This window comes from Oncorhynchus tshawytscha, linkage group LG08 (genome assembly GCF_018296145.1).
Source record: "Oncorhynchus tshawytscha isolate Ot180627B linkage group LG08, Otsh_v2.0, whole genome shotgun sequence".
NCBI lineage: Eukaryota > Metazoa > Chordata > Actinopteri > Salmoniformes > Salmonidae > Oncorhynchus > Oncorhynchus tshawytscha.
This window is the reverse complement of record NC_056436.1, coordinates 83663292-83686248: the sequence shown is the minus strand read 5'-3', so window position 1 is coordinate 83686248 and position 22957 is coordinate 83663292.

Here is a 22957-nt window from a genome sequence, read left to right as displayed (position 1 = left end):
CTAAAAACCCAATGGGGGCTGAATTAAATATACCCATTCCCATTCGTATCGACATTTCACATTGTATGTAGCACTGAAGTCTTTAAAACTGTGTCTTTAACTTGAAGTAATGCAGTTGGTTAAAGAAAGAGTCTCAGTCTACTTCATCCATGGGAGATGTAACCAGTGAAGGGCAAGGAGTGATTCTGCATTTTAAATCGGCTTTGATAATGGGCATACCATTCCAACTCACAGTGTTAAATGACTCCTTACTCATATGAAGGACAGGCCTTTTATTCATTCCAAACTGGAATAGTGAGAAGAACCATTCTAGCTTTCTAACTGTCTCCCATAGAACACGGAACAAAGGGGATATTCTGTCACGAGTTCTGTGACATTCTATGGTGTTCTGAATTCTAAAGGGGAATGCCCAGTGTGTTTTTGGGTATGCAGGCAGGCAGCAGCTAGCTGCTAACTTTGTTCTTTTGAACACAAAGCCCCATTTCACGCACAGCTCTTTAAAGCTAATGGGGTTGAATATGTGGTCAAGTCAGTCATATTGTTACTGGAATGTTCAAAGCTCTTTGTCCTTGACAATGACAGACGTTGTGATGAGACTGGGTTTCATGTTACTGGTTTCATGGGGACTGAAATGCTAAGGCATAGCACACACATGCAGGCACACACACACACACACACACACACACACACACACACACACACACACACACACACACACACACACACACACACACACACACACACACACACACACACACCACAGTTGAAGTCGGAAGTTTACATACACCTTAGCCGAATACATTTAATCTCAGTTTTTCACAATTCCTGACATTTAATCCTAGTAAAAATTCCCTGTCTTAGGTCAGTTAGGATCACCACTTTATTTTAAGAATGTAAAATGTCAGAATAATAGTAGAGAGAATGATTTATTTCAGCTTTTATTTCTTTCATCACATTCCCAGTGGGTCAGAATTTGACATTCACTCAATTAGTATTTGGTAGCATTGCCTTTAGATTGTTTAACTTGGGTCAAACGTTTTGTGTAGCCTTCCACAAGCTTCACACAATAAATTGTGTGAATTTTGGCCCACTCCTCTTGACAGAGCTGGTGTAACTGAGTCAGGTTTGTAGGCCTCCTTGCTTGCACATTATTTTTCAGTTGTGGCCACACATTTTCTATAGGATTGAAGTCAGAGCTTTGTGATGGTCACTCCAATACCTTGGCTTTGTTGTCCTTAAGCCATTTTTCCACAACTTTGGAAGTATGCTTTGGGTCATTGTCCATTTGGAAGACCCATTCGAAACCAAGCTTTAACTTCCTGACTGATGTCTTGAGATGTTGCTTCAATATATCCACATAATTTTCCTCCCTCATGATGCCATCTATTTTGTGAAGTGCACCAGTCCCTCCTGCAGCAAAGCATCCTCACAACATGATGCTACCACCCCCGTGCTTCACGGTTGGGATGGTGTTCTTCAGCTTGCAAGCGTCCTCCTTTGTCCTCCAAACACCGATTGTCATTATGGCCAAACAGTTCTATTTTTGTTTCATCAGACCAGAGGACATTTCTCCAAAAAGTACAATCTTTGTCCCCACGTGCAGTTGCAAACCGTAGTCTGGCATTTTTATGGTGTTTTTTTATGAGCAGCCTTTCAGGTTATGTCGATATAGGACCCGTTTTATCTTGGATATAGATATTTTTGTACCTGTTTCCTCCAGCATCTTCACAAGATCCTTTGCTGTTGTTCTGGGATTGATTTGCATTTTTCGCACCAAAGTATGTTCATCTCTAGGAGACAGAACGCGTCTCCTTCCTGAGCGGTATGATGGCAGCGTGGTCCCATGGTGTTTATACTTGCGTACTATTGTTTGTACAGATGAACGTGGTTACATCAGGCGTTTGGAAATTGCTCTCAAGGATGAACCAGACTTGTGGAGGTCTACAATTCTTTTTCTGAGGTCTTGACTGATTTCTTTTGATTTTCCCATGTCAAGCAAAGAGGCACTGAGTTCAAATCAAATCAAATTTTATTTGTCACATACACATGGTTAGCAGATGTTAATGCGACTGTAGCGAAATGGTTGTGCTTCTAGTTCCGACAATGCAGTAATAACCAACGAGTAATCTAACCTAACAATTCCAAAACTACTACCTTATACACACAAGTGTAAAGGGATAAAGTATAAGTACGTAAAGATATATGAATGAGTGTTGGTACAGAATGGCATAGGCAAGATGCAGTAGATGGTATCGAGTACAGTATATACATATGAAATGAGTAATGTAAGGTATGTAAACATAAAAGTGGCATAGTTTCAAGTGGCTAGTGATACATGTATTACATAAAGATGGCAAGATGCAGTAGATGGTATAGAGTACAGTATATACATATACATATGAGATGAGTAATGTAGGGTATGTAAATGTTATATTAAGTGGCATTGTTTAAAGTGGCTAGTGATACATTTTTTACATCAATTTCCATCAATTTCCATTATTCAAGTGGCTGGAGTTGAGTATCAATGTTAGTGGTGGCTGTTTAACAGTCTGATGGCCTTGAGATAGAAGCTGTTTTTCAGTCTCTCGGTCCCTGCTTTGATGCACCTGTACTGACCTCGCCTTATGGATGATAGCGGGGTGAACAGACAGTGGCTCTGGTGGTTGTTGTCCTTGATGATCTTTATGGCCTTCCTGTGACATCGTGTGGTGTAGGTGTCCTGGAGGGCAGGTAGTTTACCCCCGGTGATGCGTTGTGCAGACCTCACTACCCTCTGGAGAGCCTTACGGTTGTGGGCGGAGCAGTTGCCGTACCAGGCGGTGATACAGCCTGACACAATGCTCTCGATTGTGCATCTGTAAAGGTTTGTGAGTGCTTTTGGTGATAAGCCAAATTTCTTAATTCTGCTGAGTTTGAAGAGGCCCTGCTGCGCCTTCTTCACGACGCTGTCTGTGTGGGTGGACCAATTCAGTTTGTCCGTGATGTGTACACCGAGGAATTTAAAACTTTCTACCCTCTCCACTACTGTCCCGTCAATGTGGATAGGGGGGTGCTCCCTCTGCTGTTTCCTGAAGTCCACAGTCATCTCCTTTGTTTTGTTGACGTTGAGTGTGAGGTTATTTTCCTGACACCACACTCCGAGGGCCCTCACCTCCTCCTTGTAGTCCGTAATCAAGCTTACCACTGTAGTGTCATCCGCAAACTTGATGATTGAGTTGGAGGCGTGCATGGCCATGCAGTAGTGGGTGAACAGGGAGTACAGGAGAGGGCTCAGAACACACCCTTGTGGGGCCCCAGTGTTGAGGATCAGCGGGGTGGAGATGCTGTTACCTACCCTCACCACCTGGGGGCGGCCCGTTAGGAAGTCCATTACCCAGTTGCACAGGGCGGGGTCGAGACCCAGGGTCTCGAGCTTAATGACGAGTTTGGAGGGTACTATGGTGTTAAATGCTGAGCTGTAGTCGATGAACAGCATTCTCACATAGGTATTCCTCTTGTCCAGATGGGTTAGGGCAGTGTGCAGTGTGGTTGCGATTGCGTCGTCTCTGGACCAATTGGGGCGATAAGCTAATTGGAGTGGGTCTAGGGTGTCAGGTAGGGTGGAGGTGATATGGTCAGGGTGGAGGTGATACTAGTCTCTCAAAGCACTTCATGATGACGGAAGTGAGTGCTACGGGGCTGTAGTCGCTTAGCTCAGTTACCTTAGCTTTCTTGGGAACAGGAACAATGGTGGCCCTCTTGAAGCATATGGGAACAGCAGACTGGGATAAGGATTGATTGAATATGTCCGTAAACACACCAGCCAGCTGGTCTGCGTATGCTCTGGGGACGCGGCTGGGGATGCCGTCTGGGCCTGCAGCCTTGCTAGGGTTAACACGTTTAAATGTTTTACTCACGTCGGCTGCAGTGAAGGAGAGTCCGCAGGTTTTGGTAGCGGGCCGGGTCAGTGGCACTGTATTGTCCTCAATGCGAGCAAAGAAGTTATTTAGTCTGTCTGGGAGCAAGACATCCTGGTCCGCGACGGGGCTGGTTTCTTTTTGTAATCCGTGATTGACTGTAGACCCTGCCACATACCTCTTGTGTCTGAGCTGTTGAATTGCAACTCTACTTTGTCTCTATACTGAAGCTTAGCTTGTTTGATTGCCTTGCGGAGGGAATAGCTACACTGTTTGAAGGTAGGCCTTGAAATACATCCACAGGTATACCTCCAATTGACTCAAATGATGTCAGTTCGCTTATCAGTAACTTCTAAATCCATTACATTTTCTGGAATTTTCCTAGCTGTTTAAAGTAGAGGTCGACCGATTAATCGGAATGGCCGATTAATTAGGGCCGATTTCAAGTTTTCATAACTATCGGAATTCGGTATTTTGGGCGCCGATTTAAAAAATCCTTTATTTAACTAGGCAAGTCAATGATCTTGCAACTTACAGTTAACTAGTCCAACGCAATAACGACCTGCCTCTCTCTCGTTGCACTCCACAAGGAGACTGCCTGTTACGCGAATGCAGTAAGCCAAGGTAAGCTAGCATTAAACTTATTTTATAAAAAACAATCAATCATAATCACTAGTTAACTACACATGGTTGATGATATTACTAGATATTATCTAGCATGTCCTGCATTGCATATAATCTGACTGAGCATACAATCATACAAGTATCTAAGTATCTGACTGAGCGGTGGTAGGCAGAAGGAGGCGCGTAAACATTCATTCAAACAGCACTTTCGTGCGTTTTGCCAGCAGCTCTTCGTTGTGCGTCAAGCATTGCGCTGTTTATGACTTCAAGTTTATCAACTCCCGAGATGAGGCTCGTGTAACCGAAGTGAAATGGCTAGCTAGTTAGCGCACGCTAACTAGAGGGATGGAAGCTATACTGTTACACTGGCAATAGTAAAGTGCCTAGAAGAACATCCAAAAGTCAAAGGTTAATGGTATCGAGGGAAATAGTCCTATAATTCCTATAATAACTACAACCTAAAACTTCTTACCTGGGAATATTAAAGACTCATGTTAAAATGAACCACCAGCTTTCATATGTTCTCATGTTCTGAGCAAGGAACTGAAACATTAGCTTTCTTACATAGCACATATTGCACTTTTACTTTCTTCTCCAACACTTTGTTTTTGCATTATTTAAACCAAATTGAACATGTTTCATTATTTACTTGAGGCTAAATTGATTTTATTGATGTATTATATTAAGTTAAAATAAGTGTTCATTCAGTATTGTTGTAATTGTCATTATTACAAAAACTGTTTTAAATCGACCGATTAATCGGTATCGGCTTTTTTGGTCCTCCAATAATCGGTATCGGTATCGGCGTTGAAAAATCATTATCGGTCAACCTCTAGTTTAAAGTAAACTTCTGACCCACTGGAATTGTGATACAGTGACTTATAATTGAAATAATCTTTCTGTAATCAATTGTTGGAAAAATTACTTGTGTCATGCACAAAGTAGATGTCCTAACCAACTTGCCAAAACTATAGTTTGTTAAAAACGAGTTTTAATGACTCCAGAATGTTATTTAAGAAGAGTGATCAGATGAATTGCAATTATTTGTAAAGTCCTTCTTTGTCATGCAAATGAACTGAATCCCAAAAAACATTCAGCCCCTCCACAAAAGGACCAGCTGACATTATGTCAGTGATTCTCTTGTTAACACAGGTGTGAGTGTTGACGAGGACAAGGCTGGAGATCACTCTGTCATGCTGATTGAGTTCGAATTTTACATTTTTTAAATTCACCTTTATTTAACCAGGTAGGCTAGTTGAGAATAAGTTCTCATTTACAACTGTGACCTGGCCAAGATAAAGCAAAGCAGTGCAACAAACAGAGTTACGCATGGAGTAAACAATAAACAACCCAATAACACAATAAACAAGTCAATGACACAGTAGAAAAAAAGAAAGACTATATACAGTGTTTGCAAAAGGCATGAGGAGGTAGGCAATACATAGGCCATAGGAGATTAGCACTGGAGTGATACATGAGCAGATGTTGATGTGCAAGTAGAGATACTGGTGTGTAAATGATCAGAAAAGCAAATAAAAACAGTATAGGGATGAGGTAGGTAGATTGGGTGGGTTATTTACAGATGGACTATGTACAGCTGCAGCGATCGGTTAGCTGCTCAGATAGCTGATGTTTAAAGTTAGTGAGGGAAATAAAAGTCTCCAACTTCAGCGATTTTTGCAATTAGTTCCAGTTACTGGTAGCAGAGAACTGGAAGAAAGTGGGCCAAATGGGGTGTTGGCTTTTGGGATGATCAGTGAGAAAGACCTGCTGGAACGTGTGCTACGGGTGGGTGTTGTTATTGTGACCAGTGAACTGAGATAAGGCGGAGCTTTACCTAGCAGAGACTTATAGATGACCTGGAGCCAGTGGGTCTTTCGACGAACATGTAGCGAGGGCCAGCCGACTAAAGCATACAGGTCGCAGTGGTGGGTGGTATAAGGTGATTTGGTAACAAAACGGATGGCGCTGTGATAGATTGCATCCAATTTGCTGAGTAGAGTATTGGAAGCTATTTTGTAGATGACATCGCCGAAGTCGAGGATCGGTAGTATAGTCGGTTTTACTAGGGTAAGTTTGGGGGCGTGAGTGAAGGAGGCTTTTTTGCTAGATACAAATAGAAAGCCGATTCTAGATCTGATTTTGGATTGGAGATGTTTAATATGAGTCTGGAAGGAGAGTTTACAGTCTAACCAGACACCTAGGTATTTATATTTGTCCACATATTCTAGGTCGGACCCGTCCAGGGTGGTGATGCTCGTCGGGCGGGCGGGTGCGTGCAGCGAACGGTTGAAAAGCATGCATTTGGTTTTACTAGCATTTAAGAGCAGTTGGAGGCCACCGAAGGGGTGTTGAAGCTCATTTGCAGGTTAGTTAGCAGAGTGTCCAGGGAAGGGCCAGAAGTATACAGAATGGTGTCGTCTGCGTAGAGGTGGATCAGGGAATCGCCCGCAGCAAGAGCGACATCATTGATATATACAGATAAAAGAGTCGGCCTGAGAATTTAACCCTGTGGTACCCCCATAGAGACTGCCATAGGTCCGGAAAACATGCCCTCCAATTTGACACACTGAACTCAATCTGAGAAGTAGGCTATTGAGTCTGCTGATAAGAATACGGTGATTGACAGAGTCGAAAGCCTTGGCCAGGTTGGTGAAAACGGCTGCACAGTACTGTCTTTTATCGATGGCGGTTATGATATCGTTTAGTACCTTGAGCGTGGCTGAGGTGCACCCGTGACCGGCTCTGAAACTGGATTGCACAGCGGAGAAGGTACGGTGGGATTCGAAATGATCTGTGATCTGTTTATTAACTTGGCTTTCGAAGACTTTAGATAGGCAGGGCAGGATGGATATAGGTTTGTCACAGTTTGGGTCTAGGGTGTCACCCCCTTTGAAGAGGGGGATGACCGCGGCAGTTTTCCAATCTTTAGGGATCTCGGACGATATGAAAGAGGTTGAATAGGCTGGTAATAGGGGTTGCGACAATGGCGGCGGATAGTTTTAGAAAAAGAGGGTCCAGATTGTCTGACCCAGCTGATTTGTAGGGGTCCAGGTTTTGCAGCTCTTCCAGAACATTTGCTATCAGGATTTGGGTGAAGGGCAAGCTGGGGAGGTTTGGGCGATTAGCTGCGCGGGGGAGCTTTTGGCCGGGGTTGGAGTAGCCTGGAGGAGGGCATGTCCAGCCGTTGAGGAATGTTTATTGAAACGTTCGATTATCATGGATTTATCAGTGGTGACCGTATTATCTAGCCTCAGTACAGTGTGCAGCTGGGAGGAGGTGCTCTTGTTCTCCATGGACTTTACAGTGTCCCAAAACTTTTTGGAGTTAGAGCTACAGGATGCAAATTTCTGCTTGAAAAAGCTAGCCTTTGCTTTCCTGACTAACTGCGTTTATTGGTTCCTGACTTCCCTGAATAGTCGCGGGGACTACTCGACGCTAGTGCAGTCTGCCACAGGATGTTTTTGTGCTGGTCAAGGGCAGTCAGGTCTGGAGTGAACCAAGGGCAATATCTATTCTTAGTTCTGCATTTTTTGAACGGGGCATGCTTATCTAAGACGGTAAAGCAATTACTTTTAAAGAATGACCAGGCATCCTTGACTGACGGGATGAGGTCAATATCCTTCCAGGATACCCAGGCCAGGTCGATTAAAAAGGTCTGCCCGCAGAAGTGTTTTAGGGAGCGTTTGACAGTGATGAGGGGTGGTCTTTTGACCGCGGACCCATAGCGGATACAGGCAGTGATCACTGAGATCCTGATTGAAAACAGCGGAGGTGTCTTTGGAGGGCAAGTTGGTCAGGATAATGTCTATGAGGGTGCCCATGTTTACAGATTTAGGGTTGTACCTGGTGATGATTTGTGTGAAATTGAGGGCATCTAGCATCTAGCTTAAATTTTAGGACTGCCGGGGTGTTAAGCATATCCCAGTTTAGGTCACCTAACAGAACGAACTCTGAAGCTAGATGGGGGGCGATCAATTCACAAATGGTATCCAGGGCACAGCTGGGAGCGGAGGGGGGTCGATAGCAGGCGGCAACAGTGAGAGACTTATTTCTGGAGAGATTCATTTTTAAAATTAGATGTTCAAAATGTTTGGGTATAGACCGGGAAAGTATGATATTACTTTGCAGGCTATCTCTGCAGTAGATTGCAACTCCCCCCCCCCTTTGGCAGTTCTATCTTGACAGAAAATGTTGTAATTGGGTATGGAAATCTCAGAATTTTTGGTGGCCTTCCTAAGCCAGGATTCAGACACGGCAAGGACATCAGAGTTGGCTGTGAGTAAAACAAAGGGGAGGAGGCTTCTGATGTTATCATGCATGAAACCTATGCTTTTTTGATCACAGAAGTCAACAAATGAGGGTGCCTGGGGACATGCAGGGATTGGGTTTATCTCCACATCACCCGAGGAACAGAGGAGGAGTAGGATGAGGGTATGGCTAAAGGCTATCGAAACTGGTCACCTAGAGCGTTGGGGACAAAGAATAAAAGGAGCAGATTTCTGGGCATGGTAGAATAGATTCAGGGCATATTGTGCAGACAGGGGTATGGTGGGGTGCAGGTACAGCGGTGGTAAGCCCAGGCACTGGGTGATAAGAGAGGTTGTATCTCTGGATAAGCTGGTTATAATGGGTGAGGTCACCGCATGTGTTGGAGGGGGGGGGCAAAGGAGGTATCAGAGGTATGATGAATGGAACTAGGGGCTCCATTGTAAACTAAAGCAATGATAACTACCCTAAACAACAGTATACATTTGAGAGAGACATACAGCGAGGCATAAAGAAATCACAGATGTTGATTGGGACAACAACAGCTAATCAGCTAAAACAACAACAACATTTAAAATGGTGATGAATGGGCAGAGACAGTCCAGCAGGCATCAGCTATGTAGCCTAGTGATCATAGGGTCCAGCAGGCATCAGCTATGTAGCCTAGTGATCATAGGGTCCAGCAGGCATCAGCTATGTAGCCAAGTGTTCATAGGGTCCAGGGGGCAGCAATAGAAGGAACAGGGAAGCCGCGGAGTAGTCGTTACTACGCTAGCACGCGGGCGACACAGCGTTTAAAGTTAGTAGCCCGGGGCTAGTAGAAGCGTCCGCTCCGACGTCCGACGGAGGCCGTTTGAAGGCACAGCGAATGGAGTATTCGTCGGCAGACCAGTCGTGGTGGTGCTGCGGGGCGCCGTGTCGCCAGAGGATCCAAGCCAGATGGCCTGGCTCACGGCTAACTGGTGCTAGCTTCGGGGCAGCCACTATAGTCACTCGGTAGCAGCGGTGATCCGGTTCCAAGGTCAGCAAGGAGCTGGTGGAGTAGTGGCCATCCGGAAAAAAGCTTGTCCGGAGAAGACAAGGTGAGCGCTACCATCAGTCCTGTGTCATGCCAACAGTAAAGCATCCTGAGACCATTCATGTGTGGGGTTGCTTCTGTGCCAAGGGAGTGGGCTCACTCACAATTTCGCCTAAGAACACAGCCATGCATAAAGAATGGTACCAACACATCCTCCGAGAGCAACTTCTCCCAACCATCCAGGAACAGTTTGGTGACGAACAATGCCTTTTCCAGCATGATGGAGCACCTTGCCATAAGGCAAAAGTGATAACTAAGTGGCTCGGGGAACAAAACATTGATATTTTGGGTCCATGGCCAGGAAAGTCCCCAGACCTTAATCCCATTGAGAACTTGTGGTCAATCCTCAAGAGGCGGGAGGACAAACAAAAACCCACCAATTCTGACACACTCCAAGCATTGATTATGTAAGAATGGGCTGCCATCAGTCAGGATGTGGCCCAGAAGTTAATTGACAGCATGCCAGGGCGGATTGCAGAGGTCTTGAAAAAGAAGGGTCAACACTGCAAATATTGACTCTTTGCATCAACTTCATGTAATTGTCAATAAAAGCCTTTGACACTTATGAAATGCTTGTAATTGTACTTCAGTATTCCATAGTAACATCTGACAAAAATATCTAAAGACACTGAAGCAGCAAACTTTGTGGAAATTAATATTCGTGTCATTCTCAAAACTTTTGGCCACGACTGTACACACACACACAAACACACACACACACACACACACACACACACACACACACGCTGTAATTAGTCTGACAGCCTGCTTCAGTACTCTACAATGGGAGTCAGCTGTAATCTTCTCTACTGGCATTATGAGGGACTGTGCCGTTTTTTTTCTCTCAACCCTGTTCGAAAACTTCCAAAAGGGCTATTTTGAGGTAAAACATGAGCTGTTTGTCGTTGTTGTTGAGCACCAGTCCTTTCCTTTGTTTGTTGAAGTGTGAAAACACACCTGAAGCCTTTGTTTGAAAGAGATTTTCCCCCAAAATCCATGTAAAGTAATAGCCTATTGTATGAATTGTTGATTGTTCAATTAAGTTCCAGACAGTTTTTAACTTGGAAAATAAAGAGCGAGGGGTAAGAAATGTAATATTTCTGTGGGGATATTCTGACCGTTTCAAGGACATTTCAGTAAAATATTCAGATTCATGCACGGGGCCCACGGGGCCCAGATATCAGTCATTATTTCCCTTTTGGTCCCTCTACATGTCCTCTCATTTCTAGATTTTAGAACCTGTTTACAGAGCAGTTTCTCAGACCATGTAGTGTAGCTCTAACGGATGTCGTCTGGAGATAGAGAGGTGGACCAAGGTGCAGCGTGGTAAGTGTTCATGTCTTTTTTAATAAACAAACTGAACACTGGAACAAAACAATAAACGATGTGAACAAAACGAAACAGTACCGTGTGGCCCAAAACACTCACACGGAAACAAACACCCACAAACCAAAAGTGACACCCAGGCTACCTAAGTATGATTCCCAATCAGGGACAACAATTGACAGCTGCCTCTGATTGAGAACCATACCGGGCCGAACTCAAAAACCAACATAGAAAAACCAAACATAGACTGCCCACCCCAACTCATGCCCTGACCATACTAAAACAAACATAGACTGCCCACCCCAACTCATGCCCTGACCATACTAAAACAAACAGACTGCCCACCCCAACTCACACCCTGACCAACCTAAAACAAAGACAAAAACAAAGGAACTAAGGTCAGAACGTGACAGTAGCCATTTCAACTTCCAACGGAGAACGAAGAAGAACAGCGGATATGAATGAAATAACTTCTTCTTCTCTTCTCTGCTTCAGCGAACTATTTCAGAGTATAGAGCACAGTAGAGTAGTTCTCTGTACTCGTGAACAGAAATAGAATGCAGACCTATATTTCTGTTCAGCACCTAAATGGTAGTATGTTATAATGTCCGTGTTTGGTTAGACAGGAGACGCCCGTGTTTTCCTCGTGGTTGAAGATGTTCCGCTATGATTGCCTTCGGAATGTATTCAGACCCCTTCACTTTTTCCACATTTTGTGTTTGCACATTTATAAAAAATAAATATATGGAAATATCATATTTACATAAGTATTCAGACCCTTTACTCAGTACTGTGTTGAAGCAGCTTTGGCAGCGATTACAGCCTCGAGTCTTCTTGAGTATGACGCTTCAAGCTTGGCACACCTGTATTTGGGGAGTTTCTCCCATTCTTTTCTCCAGATCCTCTCAAGCTCTGTCAGGTTGGATGGGGAGCATCGCTGCACAGCTATTTTCAGGTCTCTGCAGAGATGTTCGATTGGGTTCAAGTCCGGGATCTGTCTGGGCCACTCAAGGACATTCAGGGACTTGTCCCGATCCATTCTTGTGTTGTCTTGGCTGTTGGCATTCTGGCCAAAGAGTTCAATCTTGGTTTCATCAGACCAGAGAATCTTGTTTCTCATGGTCTGAGAGTATTTGCCATTTGGCAAACTCCAAGAGGGCTGTCACGTGCCTTTTACTGAGGAGTGGCTTCCGTCTGGCCACTCTACCATAAAGGCCTGATTGGTGGAGTGCTGCAGAGATGGTCGTCCTTCTGGAAGGTTCTCCCATTTTCACAGAGGAACTCTAGAGCTCTGTCAGAGTGAGCATTGGGTTCTTGGTCACCTTCCTGACCAAGGCTCTTCTCCCCCGATTGCTCAGTTTGTCCTTGTGGCCAGCCCTAGGAAGAGTCTTGGTGGTTCCAAACTTCTTCCATTTAAGAATGATGCAGTCCACTGTGTTCTTTGAGACCTTCAACGCTGCAGAAATGTTTTGGTACACTTCCCCAGATCTGTGCCTCGACACAATCCTGTCTCGGAGCTCTACAGAGAATTCCTCTGTCCTCATGGCTTGGTTTTTGCTCTAACGTGCACTGTCAACTGTGGGACCTTATATAGACAGGTGTGTGCCTTTCCAAATCATATCCAATCAATTGAATATACCACAGGTGGACTCCAATCAAGTTGTAGAAACATCTCAAGGATGATCAATGGAAACAGGATTCACCTGAGCTCAATTTCTAAACTCATAGCAATGGTCTGAATACTTATGTAAATAAGGTATTTCTGTTTTTTTAGTTTTTTTTATACATTTGCTGAAATGTCTAAAAACCTATTTTCGCTTCATCATTATGTGGTATTGTGATGTCATTATGGGGTATTGTGATGTCATTATGGGGTATTGTGTTGGCATTATGGGGTATTGTGATGTCATTATGGGGTATTGTGATGTCATTATGTGGTATTGTGATGTCATTATGTGGTATTGTGATGTCATTATGGGGTATTGTGTGTAGATTGCTGAGGAAAATGTTTTATTTAATCCTTTTCAGAATAAGGCTGTAACGTAACAAAATGTGGAAAAAGTCAAAGGGGTCTGAATAGTTTCCGAAGGCGCTGTAATATCAATTCAGAAGAGACAATCTAACATGAAATGATATATTCACTTCTCTTTGTTCTGTGACCTGACTCCTATTGGATGTTTATGATGGAGTAGTCATTCGTTAATTAGTAGCAACAAATCAATTACATGCATTATCAAATGAAAGAGCAGATATCTCCAAACTCTCACGAGAGAGTGAAGTTATGAAATATTTAGTTCCTGAATTATTGAGAGGCAGCAAAGCAGAGAGAGGAGAGCAGCCACTCGATGTGTTAAAGGAAGACCTCCAAGGGACAGGATGGGAACGGGAACGAGAGGAGCCCAAACTGACAAGACACATTCCCCCAGCCCAATTCTCTTTGATGTGCTGTTTTAGACTCACGAGCACACACACATACACAGACACGCACGCACACACACACATACACACACACACACACACACACACACACACACACACACGCTACTGTAGATATTGTAGAAACAGTAATACTGTAGATACTGTAGTTACTGTAATACTGTAGATACTGTAGTTACTGTAATACTGTAGATACTGTAATACTGTAATTACTGTAATACTGTAGATACTGTGATGAAGTAGTTACTGTAATACTGTAGATACTGTAATACTGTAGTTACTGTAGTACTGTAGTTACTGTAGTTACTGTAGATACTGAAATACTGTATGTACGGTAATACTGTAGTTACTGTAGATACTGTTATATTGTAGTTACTGTAGATACTGTGATAATTAGTTACTGTAGATACTGTGATACTGTAGTTACTGTAGATACTGTAGATACTGTAATACTGTAGTTACTGTAGATACTGTAATACTGTAGTTACTGCAGATACGGTGATACTGTAGTTACTGTAATACTGTAGTTACTGTGATACTGTGATACTGTAGATACTGTAATACTGTGATACAGTAGATACTGTAATAGTGTAATACTACAGATACTGTAGATAATGTAATACTGTAGATACTGTAGATAATGTAATACTGTAGATACTGTAATACTGTAGTTACTGTAAATACTGTAATACTAAGATACTGTGATACTGTAATACGGTAGATACTGTAATACTGTAGATACTGTAATACTGTGCTACTGTAGATACTGTAGATACTGTAATACTGTAGATACTGTAATACTGTAGATACTGTAAGAATATGTTATTTGCTTTGGAGTTTGTGTTATCAAAGAATAACAAATTGCTAACAATACTGTAGTTACTGTAGTAGATACTGTAGTATATAATGTAGTTTATGCATATACTGTAAATACTGTAAATACTGTAGATTATGTGATACTGTAGATATTGTAGATACTGTAGATACTGTAGGTATGGTAAATTATGTATATATTGAAGCTACTGTAGATACTGTGATTATTTAGATACAGTAGATACTGTAGATACTTTAATACTGTGATACTGTAGTACTGTAGATAATGTAAGAATATGTTATTTGCTTTGGAGTTTGTGTTATCGAAGAATAACAAATTGCTAACAATACTGTAGTTACTGTAATACTGTAGATACTGTACTACTGTAGATACTGTAGATACTGTAATACTGGAGTTACTGTAAATACTGTAGATACTGTAATACTATATATACTGTAGTGACTGTAATACTATAGATACTGTAGATACTGTAATACTGTAATTACTGTAGATACTGTAGATATTTTCCTCTAGGTCCCGTGGGTATAGTACAACAGGCTGAGGCCCAGTCCAGTAATATAGTAGAACAGACTGAGGCCCAGTACAGTAGTATCGTAGAACAGACTGAGGCCCAGTACAGCAGTATCGTAGAACAGACTGAGGCCCAGTACAGTAGTATCGTAGAACAGACTGAGGCCCAGTCTAGTAGTTTAGTAGAACAGACTGAGGCCCAGTCTAGTAGTATAGTAGAACAGACTGATGCCCAGTACAGTAGTATAGTAGAACAGACTGAGGCCCAGTCCAGTAGTATCGTAGAACAGACTGAGGCCCAGTCCAGTAGTATCGTAGAACAGACTGAGGCCCAGTCCAGTAGTATAGTAGAACAGACTGAGACCCAGTCTAGTAGTATAGTAGAACAGACTGAGGCCCAGTACAGTAGTATAGTAGAACAGACTGAGGCCCAGTCCAGTAGTATAGTAGAACAGACTGAGGCCCAGTCTAGTAGTTTAGTAGAACAGACTGAGGCCCAGTCCAGTAGTATCGTAGAACAGACTGAGGCCCAGTCCAGTAGTATCGTAGAACAGACTGAGGCCCAGTCCAGTAGTATCGTAGAACAGACTGAGGCCCAGTCCAGTAGTATAGTAGAACAGACTGAGGCCCAGTCTAGTAGTATAGTAGAACAGACTGAGGCCCAGTACAGTAGTATATAGAACAGACTGAGGTCCAGTACAGTAGTATCGTAGAACAGACTGATGCCCAGTACAGTAGTATAGTAGAACAGACTGAGGCCCAGTACAGTAGTATAGTAGAACAGACTGAGGCCCAGTACAGTAGTATAGTAGAACAGACTGAGACCCAGTACAGTAGTATAGTAGAACAGACTGAGACCCAGTCTAGTAGTATAGTAGAACAGACTGATGCCCAGTACAGTAGTATAGTAGAACAGACTGAGGCCCAGTCCAGTAGTATCGTAGAACAGACTGAGGCCCAGTCCAGTAGTATAGTAGAACAGACTGAGGCCCAGTACAGTAGTATAGTAGAACAGACTGAGGCCCAGTACAGTAGTATAGTAGAACAGACTGATGCCCAGTACAGTAGTATTGTAGAACAGACTGAGGCCCAGTACAGTAGTATATAGAACAGACTGAGGCCCAGTACAGTAGTATCGTAGAACAGACTGATGCCCAGTACAGTAGTATAGTAGAACAGACTGAGGCCCAGTACAGTAGTATAGTAGAACAGACTGAGGCCCAGTACAGTAGTATAGTAGAACAGACTGAGACCCAGTACAGTAGTATAGTAGAACAGACTGAGACCCAGTCTAGTAGTATAGTAGAACAGACTGAGGCCCAGTACAGTAGTATAGTAGAACAGACTGAGGCCCAGTCTAGTAGTTTAGTAGAACAGACTGAGACCCAGTCTAGTAGTATAGTAGAACAGACTGAGGCCCAGTACAGTAGTATAGTAGAACAGACTGATGCCCAGTACAGTAGTATAGTAGAACAGACTGAGGCCCAGTCCAGTAGTATAGTAGAACAGACTGAGGCCCAGTCTAGTAGTATAGTAGAACAGACTGAGGCCCAGTACAGTAGTATATAGAACAGACTGAGGTCCAGTACAGTAGTATCGTAGAACAGACTGATGCCCAGTACAGTAGTATAGTAGAACAGACTGAGGCCCAGTACAGTAGTATAGTAGAACAGACTGAGGCCCAGTACAGTAGTATAGTAGAACAGACTGAGACCCAGTACAGTAGTATAGTAGAACAGACTGAGACCCAGTCTAGTAGTATAGTAGAACAGACTGAGGCCCAGTACAGTAGTATAGTAGAACAGACTGAGGCCCAGTACAGTAGTATAGTACAGCCAGTCCATATGGATGAAGCTGAAGGGTACAGCCTTATTAAAAGTGTGGACAGCGTCTGGATATGTCATTCTTCCCTCCATAGGGCACTACTTTTGACCAGGACCCGGTGTAGGGCTCTGTGGGTTATGGTGGATTGAAAAAGATACTTTCCACTAAGACATTTATGTTCTATTCTTCAATGGCTATATATATCATTCATTAAAAAGTCCAGAAATGGATGTACTAATCCCAGATAGTCAATTAAGTCATTAAGACTAATACATATTAGATGTCCCTTTTAAAATCTTATGAATGGCTGTCTGATCTGATGTTAATATCCGGGAAGATGAAATGAACATGAGAGAAGGAAAGTAAATAGGTTGACCACCATAATGATGATAAGGAACGAGTGTTCATGAGACCAACCTTATGCTATTTCTGCCTTACAAGCCTCCTAACACATGTTGAAATACAAAGTGTGCTTAGTTAGTTCATGGCATTAGGTTTCCTTCCCAAATGGCCCCCTATTCTCTATGTAGTGCACTACTTTTGACCAGACTATGTACCCTGGTCAAAAATGTTGCACTACAGTGCATTCGGACAGTATTCAGACCCCTTGACTTTTTCCACATTTTGTTACGTTACAGCCTTATTCTAAAATGGATTAAATAGTGTAACATTTACATAACTATTCAGACCCTTTACTCAATACTTTATTGAAGCACCTTTGGCAGCGATTACAGCCTTGAATTCTCTTGGATATGAAGCTATAAACTTGGCACACCTGTATTTGAGTAGTTTCTCTCATTCTTCTCTGCAGATCCTCTCAAGCTCTGTCAGGTTGGATGGGGAGTGTCGCTGCACAGCTATTTTCAAGTCTCTCCAGAGATGTTAGATCGGGTTCAAGTCTGGGCCACTCAAGAACATTCAGTGACTTGTCCCGAAGCCACTCCTGCGTTGTCTTGGCTGTGTGCAGTGAGTCATTGTCCAGTCCCTGCTGCTGAAAAACATCCCCACAACATGATGCTGCCACCGCCGTGCTTCACCGTAGGGATGGTGCCAGGTTTCCTCCATACGTGACACTTGGCATTCAGGCCAAAGAGTTCAATCTTGGTTTCATCAGACCAGAGAATCTTGTTTCTCATTGTCTGAGAGTCCATAAGGTGCCTTTTGTCAAACTCCAAGAGGGCTGTCATGTGCCTTTTACTGAGGAGTGGCTTCCGTCTGGTCTAGAGGTCGACCGATTATGATTTTTAAATGCCGATACCGATTATTGGAGGAGTAAAATGGCCGATACCGATTAATCGGCCAATTTTCTCTGACATGCATTGTCAACTGTGGGACCTTGTATAGACAGGTGTGTGCCTGTCTATACAAACCATGTCCAATCAATTGAATTTATCACAGGTAGACTCCAATCCAATTGTAGAATTTTTATTTATATTTATTTGTAATAATGACAATTACAACAATACTGAATGAACACTTATTTTAACTTAACATAATACATCAATAAAATCAATTTAGCCTCAAGTAAAAAATTAAACATGTTCAATTAGGTTTAAATAATGCAAAAACAAAGTGTTGGAGAAGAAAGTAAAAGTGCAATATGTGCCATGTAAGAAAGCTAACGTTTCAGTTCCTTGCTCAGAACATGAGAACATAAGCTGGTGGTTCCTTTTAACATGAGTCTTCAATATTCCCAGGTAAGAAGTTTTAGGTTGTAGATATTATAGGAATTATAGGACTATTTCCCTCTATACAATTTGTATTGCATTAACCTTTGACTATTGGACGTTCTTATAGGCACTTTAGTATTGCCAGTGTAACAGTATAGCTTCAGTCCCTCTCCTCGCTTCTCCCTGGGCTCGAACCAGCAACACAACGACAACAGCCACCATCGAAGCAGCGTTACCCATGCAGAGCAAGGGGAACAACTACTAGACGGCTCAGAGCGAGTGACGTTTGAAACGCTATTAGCGCGCGCTAACTAGCTAGCCATTTCACTTCGGTTACACCAGCCTCATCTCAGGAGTTGATAGGCTTGAAGTCATAAACAGCGCAATGCTTGATGCACAACGAAGAGCTGTTGGCAAAACACATGAAAGTGCTGTTTGAATGAATGTTTACGCGCCTGCTTCTGCCTACCACCGCTCAGTCAGATACTTAGATACTTGTATGCTTGTATGCTCAGTCAGATTATATGCAACGCAGGACATGCTAGATAATATCTAATAATATCATCAACCATGTGTAGTTAACTAGTGATTATGATTGATTGTTTTTCATAAGATAAATTTAATGCTAGCTAGCAAATTATCATGGCTTACTGCATTCGCGTAACACTCCTTGTGGAGTGCAACGAGAGAGAGGCAGGTCGTTATTGCGTTGGACTAGATAACTGTAGGGTTGCAAGATTGGATCCCCCGAGCTGACAATGTGAAAATCTGTCATTCTGCCCCTGAACGAGGCAGTTAACCCACCGTTCGTTCCTAGGCTGTCATTGAAAATAAGAATGTGTTCTTAACTGACTTGCCTAGTTAAATAAAGGTATAAAAAAATATATATATATTAAAAAAAATATATATTTTTTTTAATCGGCAAATCGGCGCCCAAAAATACAGATTTCCGATTGTTATGAAATCTTGAAATCGGTCATTCCGATTAATCGGTCGACCCCTAGTCTGGTCACTCTACCATAAAGGCCTGATTGGTGGAGTGCTGCAGAGATGTTTATCCTTCTGGAAGGTTCTCCCATCTCCACAGAGGAACTCTGGAGATCTATCAGAGTAGCCATTAGGTTTTTGGTCACCTCCCTGACCAAGGCCCTTCCCCACTGATTCCTCAGTTTGGCCGGGCGTCCAGCTACATGGAGAGTCTTGGTGGTTCCAAACTTCTTCCATTTAAGAATGATGGTGGCCACTTTGTTCTTGGGGGACCTTCAATGCTGCAGAAATGTTTTGGTACCCTTCCCCAGATCTGTGCCACGACACAATCCTGTCTCAGAGCTCTATGGACTATTCCTTCGACCTCATGGCTTGGTTTTTTCTCTGATATGCATTGTCAACTGTGGGACCTTGTATAGACAGGTGTGTGCCTGTCTATACAAACCATGTCCAATCAATTGAATTTACCACAGGTGGACTCCAATCAAGTTGTAGAAACATCTCAAGGATTATCAATGGAAGCAGGATGCAACTGAGCTCAATTTCAAGTCTCATAGCAAAGGGGCTGAAAACTTATTTAAATAAGGTATTTGTGTAAAAAAAAAATATATACATTTGCAAACATTTATAAAAACCTGTTTGTTTTTGCTTTGTCATTATGGGCTATTGTGATGTCATTATGGGCTATTGTGATGTCATTATGGGGTATTGTGATGTCATTATGGGCTATTGTGATGTCATTATGGGCTATTGTGATGTCATTATGGGCTATTGTGATGTCATTATGGGCTATTGTGATGTCATTATGGGCTATTGTGATGTCATTATGGGCTATTGTGATGTCATTATGAGCTATTGTGTGTAGATTGATAAGGGGGAAAAAACATGTCATCTATTTTAGAATAAGGGTATACCGTAACAAAATGTTGAAGGTGAAGGGGTCTGAGTACTTTCTGAAGGTACTGTATATTGGGAATGAGGTGAATGAGGCGCCATTTCAGACACAACAATGGTGTGATGTTGCTCCTAAGAGCTCTTATTGGTTGTGAGTGAAGTCATAGCAGGAAGTGTAACTAGGATGTGTGAGGCTGTTTTAGCGATACAAAGTGCTTGCTGTTTGCTGGATGCTGCCTGCTGATAATGAGCATGGTTTATGTGTATGTGGTGGCTAGTGAGCTAATCCTGGAGTTATGAACTACGCCCTTCTCACAAACCTCAGAAACTCTCAGACTTGATAAGTTTAACTGTTAGATTTTAACAATCAGTCTATTTGTGATAGAGCAATCCTTCGTTTTATGGTGGTTTTTGATTGAGCAAATAAGCAAACAGGTTGGTTAGCTAAATGTCAAACTGTTGAAGTGACCATCATCTGCACAGTAGTAGGTCTATTCTGGTTGTTGCCATGAGTCGGAAATATATTACTCCTGCATACAAGTAGCCCCTCGAAGATTATCAAAGGTGTTGTTTAATTTACCTGCCACATCAATGCTCGGACAGTTCATTTAGTTTCTCCGCAGTTTGAGTAATGCCAGATGCCCAGTAGGAGGTTGGTAGAGGAAGTACAACAATAACAAAGAAAGGCAGGTAACTTAATTGTACATAGTGGGTACTATTCATCAAGACTATGTACGTCCATCCCTCTACAGCTCAGCCAGTGTTCAAAATGCATTACCTCTCAACAACCATTTATCAGACGGTGACTTCCATGTGGCTCTTCTGTCTGTCTGGTGAGGCTAATCATAATGTGACATGCTTTTTTATTTTTTCTTAGGGTTGGGGTTAGGGTTGGGATTAGGGTTGGGGTTGGGTTTAGGGTTGGGTTTGGGGTTAGGGTTGGGGTTAGGGTTGGGTTTGGGGTTAGGGTTGGGGTTAGGGTTAGGGTTGGGGTTAGGGTTGGGTTTGGGGTTAGGGTTGGGGTTAGGGTTGGGGTTAGGGTTGGGGTTGGGCTTAGGGTTGGGTTTGGGGTTAGAGTTGGGGTTAGGGTTGGGGTTAGGGTTGGGATTAGGGTTGGGGTTGGATTTAGGGTTGGGTTTGGGGTTAGGGTTGGGGTTAGGGTTGGGGTTAGGGTTGGGGTTGGGCTTAGGGTTTTGGGTTAGGGTTGGGTTTAGGTTTGGGGTTGGGGTTAGGGTTGGGGTTAGGTTTAGGGTTGGGGTTAGGTTTAGGGTTGGGGTTGGGTTTAGGGTTGGGGTTGGGTTTAGGGTTGGGGTTGGGTTTAGGGTTGGGTTTAGGGTTGGGGTTAGGGTTAGGTTTGGGGTTTGGTGTTAGGGTTGGGGTTGTGGTTAGGGTTGGGGTTGGGGTTAGGTTTAGGGTTGGGGTTAGGGTTGGGGTTAGGTTTAGGTTTAGGGTTGGGGTTAGGGTTGGGTTTAGGTTTAGGGTTGGGGTTAGGTTTAGGGTTGGGGTTGGGGTTGGGTTTAGGGTTGGGGTTAGGGTTGGGGTTAGGTTTAGGGTTGGGGTTTGGTTTAGGGTTGGGGTTAGGTTTAGGGTTGGGGTTGGGGTTAGGGTTGGGGTTAGGTTTAGGGTTGGGGTTGGGGTTAGGTTTAGGGTTGGGGTTGGGGTTGCTAAACGTCTGCGTGCGTTATATGCCTACGCATTCACAGTGACCAACCACACTACTTTTGTTTTTTTCTTAAGTAACCATCTGTCTTATGTAACCACACCAAACGTAACATATCATACTAATATGAGTGTCCCGGGATTTAGGGTTTTGGGTTAGGGTTGGGGTTAGGGTTGGGTTTAGGTTTGGGGTTGGGGTTAGGTTTAGGGTTGGGGTTAGGTTTAGGGTTGGGGTTGGGTTTAGGGTTGGGGTTGGGTTTAGGTTTAGGGTTGGGGTTAGGTTTAGGTTGGGGTTAGGTTTAGGGTTGGGGTTAGGGTTGGGGTTGGGGTTAGGTTTAGGGTTGGGGTTAGGGTTGGGGTTGAGGTTGGGGTTAGGTTTAGGGTTGGGGTTAGGTTTAGGGTTGGGGTTAGGTTTAGGGTTGGGGTTGGGGTTAGGTTTAGGGTTGGGGTTGGGGTTGCTAAACGTCTGCGTTATACGCCTACCCATTCACAGTGACCAACCACACCACTTTTGTTTTTGTCTTAAGTAACTATCTGTCTTATGTAACCACACCAAACGTAACATATCATACTAATATGAGTGTCCCGGGATTTACCTTTACTATGTTACCTCTAGTCTATGAGACCAGGCTGCATATCTGGACAGATCATGCATGGTGAATAGTGACTGAAAGCCATTTGCTAAACATACATCCCCTTTAGTGATCGGTCATGCATCCCTTCAGAGTGAGGCGCTTCAAATCAATTGATATATCGACACACAAAGTACCCTCTCTTGTTTCTCAATCATGTCACATTTTACACCATCAATGCTAACATGGTTTAGGTGAGACAAATCTAATTCACAGGCAAGCTTCTAGAACTCAGTCGTCAGGGTGATCTCATTCTAGAGCCAAGAACCAAACGGCATTGGGATGAATCTGACAAACGTTGTCTTACAGACCGCCAA